Below are 11,515 nucleotides of genomic sequence, written 5' to 3'. Positions count from 1 at the left end.
TTTCACCCGGTATTTTCAAAAACTGTGGCAAAATTTCAGGGAGCATGGACCACACATCACTCTTTAGGGCTGCATCATGAGTTGGCCGGTATTAACGCAGCATTTACCGCTCCGCCCAATCTCGTGTTCCAGAGCATTCACCTCCAGCTCTGAGCTGGAGGTGAATGCGCTGGCAGTATGGGCATTTCCGGTAATACCGGCAGCGGTAATTGCGCCCCAATGGGAAATGGGGATTTACCACCTTACCACTACTCGTGATCCGGCTCAAATTGCACCGGACCGAGTAATCGTAACGCTAAGTGCATTGGTTGGTATTCCAGCGCAATTACCGCAGGGATACCGCCCAACTCATGATGATGCCCATACACTTTGGTGGGAAGGGGTACATTTAGACTCACCTTCCACATTAGATGTGGCCGTTACGTCAGCATTAACCATTTTAGAACAGACCTGTGGAAGATCTTTCCAACAACAACCTATATTATACTGTAATGATAAATTAGTAGGGATCTGTGAATTTACAGATGCAACTGATGTTTGACCACCTAGGTATGCGGTACGTTGTTCTAAGTTTTAGGGCAATTCAGAACCAAAACTTTCAGTCTGCAAGCTCACAGTATTAGTTGGGCTCCAACCTTTCAGAATTTGTTGTATTACTAATTTGAGGGACATTATTACTGCTCCTACTAACTTGTCATGGACTGTCCTGAGAGTGGGAAGATGGGGAATCTACTCCAGAAGCCATCCCTATATCGAATGGCACCACATTAACTATGCCTGTACTCCCCCAATTTTCTGTTTGCTGTTCAGCATTTTTCATCTGGACCTTTCCCCGACATTGCACACTCAGATGGGAAATTGAATTGCTGTTACCAGAAGTCTCGGGGACTATTAGAGGCATATTGCAATTTAGTGAATACATGTCAGAACTGTTGGTGACCCTAAGGACATAATGAGTTTGTGTACACACATCAATGTTCCTTTGCTGAGAACTTGTGCTTCCAGACAAGTCTATACAGTTCCAGGTTCCAATTGAGATTTCCTAGGTACTTCGGCCGTGTCATCAGGTAGGTGCAGATTTCATAAAACATTGCTGGCATTTTTCCTGGTGTTTTTTTCTGCCATTCTTCTATTATGCTAAAGCCTTTCTAGGTGTAGGAGACAAAGGAGCTCGATTTGAGACTTCTTGTGCACCATGCTCTTGTCCCTGGTCCTTACAAACCTCTGTTCTTGCTCCGATAATTGGCAATATGCTAACTTGTGGCTCTGTCGGTACATGCACCGAAGCAAAAGAAGGAGGTGCAAGGCACTACTTCAGCAGATTCATCAAACAAAACAACCACTTCACTTAATCCATTAGGCACTTTACCAGGCTGTTCCACCTGGCCCTTTTTCTTAAGTTTGTTATTCTCGTCCACTGTTTTATCCTTCATTTTTTCTTTATCCTCCAGTGACTCCTTCAACATGAAAAGAGAGATCTTAATGTCACTCAGCTGTAATATGTGGGTAGTGTGAGACAGGCATGGTATCAAGAGACAGACTCAAAAGCAACAGTTTGAAAACCTTTATTGAAGAACTGTGTTGGGTTGGTGTAACTGGTCCGAAGTTTAAAGGGGTTGTTCCCTCAACTGATGTTTCTAAGGGCCATCAATGTCCGTAAGTCCAAAACCAAAATCTGTCTGTGTCACAACCTATGCTTGCCCTCACTCTTAGACAAAATGGGTTCTGGGGTCTTCTTAAAGAAAAATGGTGACTCAAAAACAAATGTAAATCACTATTGGTTTCAGGTGGCCTTGCCATCAGGTGTAGTTGTGCTACTTTACAAAATAAATTGTATTTTATTTGCTTATAGTTTATAAAAAAACTTTTGCAAAATTACACACTTAACAGATAAAATCACAATTACATCTCATTCTAAAACAGTTTGATAATTGAGATAGAAATTACAAATGAAATGAGAAAAAACAGGAATAAAGGAAAAAAACATTACAAGATTATAAACATAATACATATTTAAATTTCAAGCTTAATTCATAAACCATTCTAATACCAACCAGCATATTAATTCAAACAAAATCTTCAACATTCCTAAACCCTAAAAAACAAACGAAAAATAAACAAACGCATCCACATGCTTCGAACACCAAATCCATAAATAGGCTAAAAAAGACAATAAAGGTCTTAATACTGAACATTCTATAAAATACAAATATAAAAACACTACCACCAACAGAAAACATCTTTGTATAAGATCAATACTACATAAAAATATCTGTGTCTATTATACTTCTAATACAAATTTATGATAAATCACACACATTTTTCAAGAACGCTATTAGTCTAATTTTCAATGACATTCTATTACCATGAAGCATTTGGTACCATAAGAGTTCTCCATTGACAAAATGGATTGATTCCACAAACTGTGAAAAATAGAAAATTCTTTGTGGCAGAAGAGTTGGACAAACTAACAATCAATGTTGAAAAGATTCAACTTCACCTTCCGCCTTGCAAAATCTAAACCATTTTACATCATCACAGTTCATTCTTCTGATATTAACAATTTCATTAGTCAACATAACATTCGCTTTAAATCTCATGGTATTGTTTCAAAGAGTCTTACTAGGATATTTCACCCAGTATACTTCTAGAACGGGATAATATTTCAAAAACGAGCATGCTTGGTTGTAGACCCTTGATTTGTTTAATATTTCATTATTGACAAACCATTCGTGGCTCTTAATTAATGCTCTGACTTTAGCTGGTCTACTTAAGAGATTAGTCACAGTCAATCCCAAAGTACTTAGTACAGATTCAATCTCCTGCTTCAACTTCATCAAAAATTGCCCCTTTGAATCCACTCCTGCAATATCATAAAAATCATTCTACTTTGAAATTAGGCATTTCATAAGTAACTGAGCTTTTTTCCATAGCACTAAAGATTTCAGTGGTTGCAAGTCTATTTCGTACCTAATTAATTCCATCGGAACACTCTTTGGCAGAAAAAAATACCACTTCCCATATTAAACTTTCTATAATTTTCAGATAGTCTAAAAATTCATAACTACATAATTCTGAACCATATAAGAGACAAGGAACAATCTTCATCTTTTTTTTTTTAACTTTGTTTTATTGACATTTTCATAATATAACAAAAAGGCACAAGACATTTTCACAGGTTGTGCAAATAACTGGCCCAGTAACCCCCCCCACCCTCCCTGAACGAACCCACCCCCCAAAAAACGTAGTCCCAGTATAAACTTCTTGCTGGGGAGCCGCGTTGAAAGCTCCGAGAGTCTGGAGCTCGAGAAAGAGCGAAAGCGTTGACTACGTGAAGGGCTGATTATCTACCATCGTCCCCTGGGCCGTGGGCCCTGTCCACTCCTTGTCCCCCCCCGAGGATCAATGCACATCCCAACCCCATATCTTCTGTACCCCGTACCAGTTTGCTTGGAATGAGCCCAAGTCATTGTTCATCATTGCTGTCAGTTTATCCATCAGGAACATGTTTTTGACCTTTTTTAGCCAGTCCTCCTTCGAAGGGGTCTCCGGGCTCTTCCATTTCTGGGCCAGTGCAACCCTTCCCGCCCTCAACATTGTTTCCCACATTCTAGGGTATCGGGGTATGTCCGTGTCCTCTGGGGGGAGGCCCAGCAGCATTGTCAGAGGGTTCTGGGGGAGAAGCTCTTCAGAAACCTCGGCGATCCAGCCCCTCACCTTCTCCCAGTATGCCTGAGCTTTCGGGCAGTGCCACCACATGTGCCCTCTCGTACCGACCTGGTCACATCCCCTTGGGCATGCGGGGGACACTCCCGTGAACATTTTAGACAATTTCACAGGGTCTCTGTGCCACCCCTGTAGGATCTTGAAGTTGTGTTCCATGTCCTCTGTGAATAATTTCCCATGGAAAGCTATTTTAAATATTCTCGACCAGGCTTCTTCCGAGATCTCATCCCCCGCTAAGTCATTCCAGAAAGTGCGGAACCCCCTTCTCTCCTCCAGGTTAACCATGTTCAGTAGTTTATACATTCCTGATACCGCACCCTTCCTGGAGGTTGCCGAGTCCAGGAGTTTCTCGAAGGGGGTCAGCTGTCTTTTCAGGTTCTGGCCCCAGGCCTGGTCACATAGGATTCAAGCGGATGTAGTCAAATATGGAGAGGGACCCCCGACCGAGGGCGTCTCTCAGTTCCTCATATGGTCGGAATTCCCCCTCCCTAAACATTTGCCCCGCCCACTCCATCCCCAAGTCGGACCACGACTGGGCCTTGCGGAACCCCCTGCTTCCCAGTTTGAGGTGGTGACCCCAGAGCGATGACATCGCTGACGGCCACGATGTTAGGTGTGCCGTCAGGGGTCTTTCCCTCCAGATTGTCCAAAGAACTCCCAAGGTTGGATGAGATTTAAGTCTGTTCGGGATGAACTTGCTAGGGGCCCAGAGGAGGTCCCGAATCTTTAGTGGGTGAGCGTCCATATCCTCTAAATAGGACCAGTAAGTGCCCATCCCCTCTTTCATGTGTTTCAGGAGGACGTGCAGCTGGGCGGCCCGGAAGTAAAGTTGAAAGTCTGGCAACCCAAACCCTCCCTCCTCCCTCGGTAAGGTCAAGACCTTATTTGCGGTCCTCGGGGTCTTGCCCTGCCATATGAACTCACGCACCGCATTCTGGAGGACACTGAAGGTCCGGTCGGGGACAACTGTTGGGAGGGCGGTGAAAAGATATAATAATCGCGGGAGAATGTTCATCTTCACTGCCGTCATGTGGCCGTACCAGGACAGGATCATTGACCTCCACCTCCTTAAATCTGCGGTGACTCTTGACACAACAGGGTCGTAGTTGGCAGGGGCAAGATTGGATAAATCCCGGGTGAGGAGGACTCCCAGGTATCGAATGGAGGCCTTCCCCACTGTTATTCCTTCCAAGCTGTCCAGAGGGTCTAAGCCCGGGTCCCGGGTTCTCATGGGGAGCAGGACTGATTTGGATGCATTGATCTTGAGACCTGAGAAGCGCCCGAACGCGGTCATCAGGGACAGGAGTGGGGGGAGCGAGGATCTCGGGTCAACCAGATAGGCCAGAATATCGTCTGCGAACAGGGAGAGCTTGAATTCCACCTCCTCCCTCCTAATCCCCTTAATCTCTGAGTGTGCTCTGACTGCTATGGCCAGGGGTTCCATGGAGAGGACATAGATTAAAGGGGAGAGTGGGCATCCCTGCCTTGTCCCCCGCGAAAGGGTGAAGGGCTCCGACAACCCACCATTCACTTGGACTCTGGCCTTTGGGGCCCTGTATAAAGCCGCCACCCAATCCCTGATGTGTGGTCCAAAGCCCATTTTCTGGAGGGTGAGTTCCATGAATCTCCACTCCACCCTGTCAAACGCCTTTTCCGAATCTAGGGACAGGACGCTCGCGTTCAAATCCGACCCCTGGGCATAGTGCAACAAATCTATAGTTTTCCGGATATTGTCTGAACCCTGTCTTCCCCTAATGAACCCCACCTGGTCTCTGTGGACCAGTTTCGGCAAGACCCCCTCCAAGCGCCCCCCAATCACCTTGGCCAGAATCTTTACATCGACATTCAATAGGGAGATGGGTCGGTAGGAGGAGCATTCCCTGGGGTCCCTGCCGTCCTTGGGGAGCACCACAATAATTGCCTCCATCATGGAGTCCGGGAAGGACCCCCCTTCCAGCACCGCGTTAAACACTTTTACCAGGTGGGGAGAAAGGGTCGAGCGGAACCTTTTGTAGAAGTAGACCGAGTAACCGTCTTCGCCCGGGGAAGTGCCCACCTTCATCCCACTGCCCTGCAACCCCTCCGCCATCTCCCTGGTCAAGGCCGGGATCTGGATGGAGTTCAGGAACCCCTCCATCTCCGCCTCATCCCCATTATATTAAGACGAATATAGTTTCTCATAGTATCGGCGGAAGGCCTCGCCAATGTGGGGGGTATCGTAGCCTACCTTTCCCGCCTCGTTCTTTACCGCTTTCACTAATCGGCTTCTCTGCACCTCCCTCAGTTTCCAAGCCAGAATCCTATCCGCCCTGTCCCCTTTTTCGTAGTACTTCTGTTTGACCAGTTGAAGACTCCTCTCTGTCTTGTGGAGGAGGAGATCCTTCAGTTGGAGTCTATAACCGTCCAGGGCGGTCACCTGGTCGCGGTCTAGGGGACCCGTGGGAAGACCCCCAGGTTGGAGTGGGGCGATTTTCTCCCTAAAATACCTTTCCTGGGCCTCCCTTTCCCTTTTTTTCTGGGCTCTCATTTTGATCAAGATTCCCCGTAGGGTCACCTTAAAGGCGTCCCAAAGGGTGTGTAAACCTACCTTGCCGTTGTCATTGAGTTCGAAAAATTCTGTGATGGCCTTGAGGACCTCCTGGGCTAGGACTTCGTCCTTTAACAGGGAGTCGTTGCACTTCCATCTCCCCCTGCGTTCGCTTAGTCCTCCCCTTGCTATAGTGACTCGGACCAAATCGTGGTCAGACCAGGGGACGGGGTCGACCCTGTGGCCTGAAATAAATGGGTGTAGGGTCTCGTCCACCAAGATGTAGTCTATCCTGGAGAACGACGTGTGGATGGCTGAGTAATATGTAAAAGAGGGGGAGTCCGTTCTGGGGACGGGGATCGTGTCCATCAGACCCAGTTCTAAGTTGACTCTTTGGAAATTACGCGCCATGATCTCGTCTGCTGCCCTGGAGGACTGCGGACCTGCACGTTTCCTGTCCAAGGCAGGGTCTAGAACCATGTTGAAGTCCCCCCCCCACCACTACCGTGCCATGGACGAAGTACTTGAGTTTGTCCCCCACCTCCTCCCAAAATTGGCCTTGGCCTTCGTTTGGGCCATAAATGACGGCTAGGGTCAGTGGGGCCCCCTGCAGGGACCCCCGCACCAGCAGGTAGCGGCCCCCTGGGTCTTTCAGCGTGGTTTCATTCTCGAAGCCCACGTGCTTCGCTACTAAGATGGCAACCCCTCTCTTTTTGCACTTGTGGGATGCACTGTAAACCTCGCAAATTCCCCCTCCACGCAGTTTGGGCTCCTTTCCCCACGGCCAGTGAGTCTCTTGCACGAAGAGGAAGTCTAGGTGTGCTCTTCTAAATTCCCTACAGACCAGGGACCTCTTAGTGGGGGTATTTAAGCCACGTACATTAAGTGAGCACACACCTAGGGCGGGCAGACTGTCAGCCATGGTCTCTATGTTCCTCTCTCTCGGTCAACGTCTTCCCAGGGCTCTTCCCCGCGTGCTCAGTTATTTCAGTTCTGTGTTCCCCTTCTCCCCCCGCCCCCTCCCCCCGGGTGGGCCTAAGACAAAACCCCAACTGCCCCCCCTCCCCGAACCGTAACTGAACTTCCCCAACTCCCGAGTTCCCCCCACCCCCCGCCCCGGCGTCCACCAAAGTAGTTCTGACATTGCTGGCTTTTGGCCGAACCACCAGCCTGTCCACCTCGGCCAGGCAATCTGCATAAGAAGCTCATCTCCTTGAGCCCCCTAAGATCCCCCCGCGGCTGTGACCCCTCTATGGACCCCACCTACTTGCTGATCGTAGGGACGTTGTTAGTAGTGAGTCCTCTGAGTCTGCATCCCTCCGACCAGGGCACACCAGGGTGCCCCCGTGCTCAGTCCTCGGAGTCATTACGTTCTCCGTCCTTTGATGGGGAGGGGGTGTTCATTTTCCTGAATTTCTTCGCACCGGTGCGCCTTCTCCTCTCACCGGGCGGACCAGATCCACTGGGTCTGCCATGCTCTGGCCCCGACGGGCCCCTCCGGGGGTTCGTATCCACTGTATACTCTTGTATGGCTCCCCTTATGTCCTCTTCTGTGATCAGGGTCGATCTTTGGCCCATGTATTCAAAAGTCAGGGAGAAAGGGTAGCCCCATCTATAGCGCACTCCCTTTTCCTGAAGCACCTGTGTAAGAGGGCGGCACATTCTACATCTCGCCAGCGTATAGGCGGAGAGGTCTTGGTATATGGAGACCTGGGTGTTGTTATAGGTGATTTCCCTAGCCTTTCTGGCCTCCTCCAGCACCTTTGTCTTCTCCGAGTAGTGGTGGAACCGGACCAGAATCGACCGGGGGGCCCCGGCCCTGCCCCCCGCCCTGTGCACCCTGTCGAATGTTAGCTCAGTTGTCATCTCCTCTGCGAACAGGAGGGTGATGATATCTCGTACAGCTCGGGTGACGTCCCTCTCCGTTTCCCCTTCCATTTCAGGCACCCCAAAGATTCTGAGGTTGTTCGTCCTCTCCCTGTTTTCGAAATCATCCATCTGCCGGGCCCTTTCCTCGTCCCTCTTCTCCAGGGCCTCCAGCCTCATGCTGTACTTTACGTCTTGGACTGCTGTTGAGGATTGGTTGGATTCGACCTGTAGCAGTCTGTCCTCGATCTTATCCACCCTTTGGTCCATTTTCTCACATTTTTGGCCAATGTCGGAGCGCATGTCCCTGATTTCCTGTAAGATCGAGGCGAAGCCCCTTTCCATTGCCGCCGAGGAGGGGGCTGTGTCCCCAGATTGGGCCATGGTCCTTTCGCGGTTCGAGCCTTTGTCACTTCTTACAACCTCTTGGAAGCGGTATCTCTGTAAGGCTTCCCTCCAGCTCATGTGGTGCTTTCCTGTATCCTGTCGTCCGGATCCCCGCAGCCCCGGCGGGGGGGCAGAGGGTCCCCTGCTGGCCAGTCCCTCCTTGCTTGGGTTGTACGCTCCTCAGATGCCCCGAAGGGGGTGTCAAAGTCAGGGGGGGCGGGCACACGCCCCACCTGTTCCCAGGCAGGGGCCTCTCACCCTTTCCAAACACCCCGTGGTAGTCTGAGGCCTCCTCTAGTCTCCCCGTGGAGGGGGGGTGGTGATTCAAAGGGGCCCCACCGTCCAGGCCAAAGGGGCCCTCCCCGCAGAGCTGGGGGGGAGGGTGCCGTGGCTCACGCCCCAGGCCTCGTCTTGGGGGGGCACTTCTGGGCGGGCCCACGGCCCACCGGCGGCTGCCGGGGGCCTCGCACCCAGGTCGCCCCCGCGTCAGGCTGTGCTGTCTCTGTGTCCCAAGGGGGGGGTCCGGAGCCCCCAGCCGGAAATCCCCACCGCCCGCCCCCGCGTTCCCGGGGCTCCTCTCCGCTCGAGCGGGGGTGCAGGGGGGCCCCCACCCCGTCATCCGCTCACCCGTGGGGAGCAAATCCCTGGCCCTCCGGGACTCCGCAGACTCCGCTTCTCCGGATTCTGGAGGGCAGCGAGCGCCCGCGATGAAGACTCCCGGGGGGAGACAGCCCCGCCCCCTCCTCTCACTCCCGGGGGGGGCGCCGGGTCCCTGGAGGCGCCACTCCAGACCCCCAGATGCCGGGCGTGCGCTCGCCTCCTGGCCGCACAGGAGATCCCGGCGCGTTGTGCTCTGGCTCGGGTTGTGGGGGAGGGGCGGCGGGAGCCAACCCATGCTCCGCGGCCGCGTCTCCGAAGTCTCGGGGGCCCGGACCCCGACCAGGTCGCTCCTCGCACACTGGGGGGGGGTAGTCGCAGGGAGGGTGAGGGCTGGTCGGGCGGCGAAGCCGTGCGCGCCCGGGGAGGGACCGCTTCTCTGGCGGCACCGAGGCTGTTTCGGACCTGCTGCGTAACCCGCTCAGGAGCCACGGGTTACGAACTCCAACTCCCCGGGGAGCTCGAGCTCCGCTCTTTCGCTTGTTGGGGGTCCGGGGGGGTGCCGAATCAGTCTATCGAGTTGGACTTGCGGTGGGGTCTCGGGGGGGGCTCAATCCCCTCGGATTCCTGGGCTTCGGCGGGAGCTGTGCACTCAGGCAGCCATTGCCTGTGCACCCCCTGGTGGCCTCACAATCTTCATCTTACAGAATTCTCTCAAAGGAACCAAAGAGAATTTACCAAATGTACGTTCAGTTATTCTCATCTGTCTCAATACGGCTACGGCTTTAGTCTTTATATGATTTTTCGCCGTACTTATAGAGCCTATGTACGAAATTAAATAACCTAGATAGCACATTGTATTTGACAACTTAACTTGTTTACCTTCACAAGACCAAGAAAGTTTAGATTGTGATTTTGATCTTTGGCGTAGGCACACAATGACAGTTTTAGCCGGATTTATTTGGAGCTTTAGATCTTTTATATAATCAACAAATGTATTTATTACACGTTGTAACCCTACTTTGGTGCTATCCAGTAAAAGGAAGTCATCGGCATAGGAGAAGCACTCAATCGAAATTCCTCCGAATTTAGGAGAACCTAATCCCTTATTTTTAAGGGTCTTTCCCGCACCAGAGGTGTATAAATTGAAAAGGGTAGGTGCTAACATGCACCCCTGCCGCAAACCATTTTGGATGTCAATTTTTCTTGTTAGCAGCCCTTCTGAATTCAACCGCACTTGCATTTTAGTATATGAATACAGAGCAATTATGATATTCAACAAACCTTGTGGCATGCACCTTCCCTGTAACATTTTCCATAAAATAGATCTATCAACCCTATCAAAGACTATACTAAGGTCCATTGCAGCCATTTATATAGCGGGATTGCCCCTTTCTTTCATGGCCTCTCTTTGGAATGAGGTAATGATCAATCCCCCACAATCAGTTCCCATGCCTTTCTTAAATCCTATCTGGTTAATATTAGGGTCTATCCATTTCTGGATATCGATTAAAACCAAAGACGCGAAGATTTTGGCATCAGCGTCACTAATAGCAATCGGTCTATAACTAGTAGGATTACATCTTAGGCCTTTTTTACAAATCGAGAGAACATACGATAGTCTCCAATAAACTGCAATAGTCTTAGTCACAAGAATATTATCAAATACAATATATAAGATTTTGGACCAAAGACAGGAATTCTCTTTTAACATTAGATTAGAGATATTATTCGGACTGACACTGCAAGAATTTTTGGAGAGTTTAATAAGACGATTGATCACAACACAAGCCATATCTATTCTCCAACAGGCTGAGTCGATCACACAAGAGGAATCCCACACCACATCTTTATTATAGATATTGCTAAAGTGATCAATCTACGATTGTTCATTAATTGGATTGAGAGTTTTTATAATTTGATTTGATTCCAAATGATTCAATACCTCCCAGAAGGACTTGGAGTTTTTATACCTAACAGCTAAAAGAAGTCTTTCACAATCTCTTAGGTATAACGATCCTCTATGCCATATATTCCATTTTTAAACCTTTGTTTGAGTTTTTTAATCATCAACAATTTAGCCCTCACATCACCTTTACCTTTGTTGATATTTCTAATTTCTTTACGGAGAATTGCTTTACGATCATGGGTCAGCAGATCAAATCTATGCAAATGATTCAATGATGAAGATTTCAAATTTACATTCTTATTAACCACCTTATTCATGGTTTCCTCCAGATAAGGTGTGAAATTTAATGCCGAATATCTCACTAATTTCAATTCCATATTAGTCGACTCAAAATCGTGTAAAATAGTTGTCCAAAATGTATCTGTTGTATTTTGTGTCCATTTCAATCTGTTGCCCCTTGTATTTAGGCACCTTGTATTTACCAGTAATTTGGCATTCAAAAA

This window comes from Ambystoma mexicanum, chromosome 13 (assembly GCF_040938575.1).
Source record: "Ambystoma mexicanum isolate Mex_15411 chromosome 13, UKY_AmexF1_1, whole genome shotgun sequence".
In the NCBI taxonomy this organism is placed as follows: Eukaryota; Metazoa; Chordata; class Amphibia; order Caudata; family Ambystomatidae; genus Ambystoma; species Ambystoma mexicanum.
The sequence above is the reverse complement of the archived record's forward strand: the minus strand, read 5'-3'. Positions refer to the sequence as shown.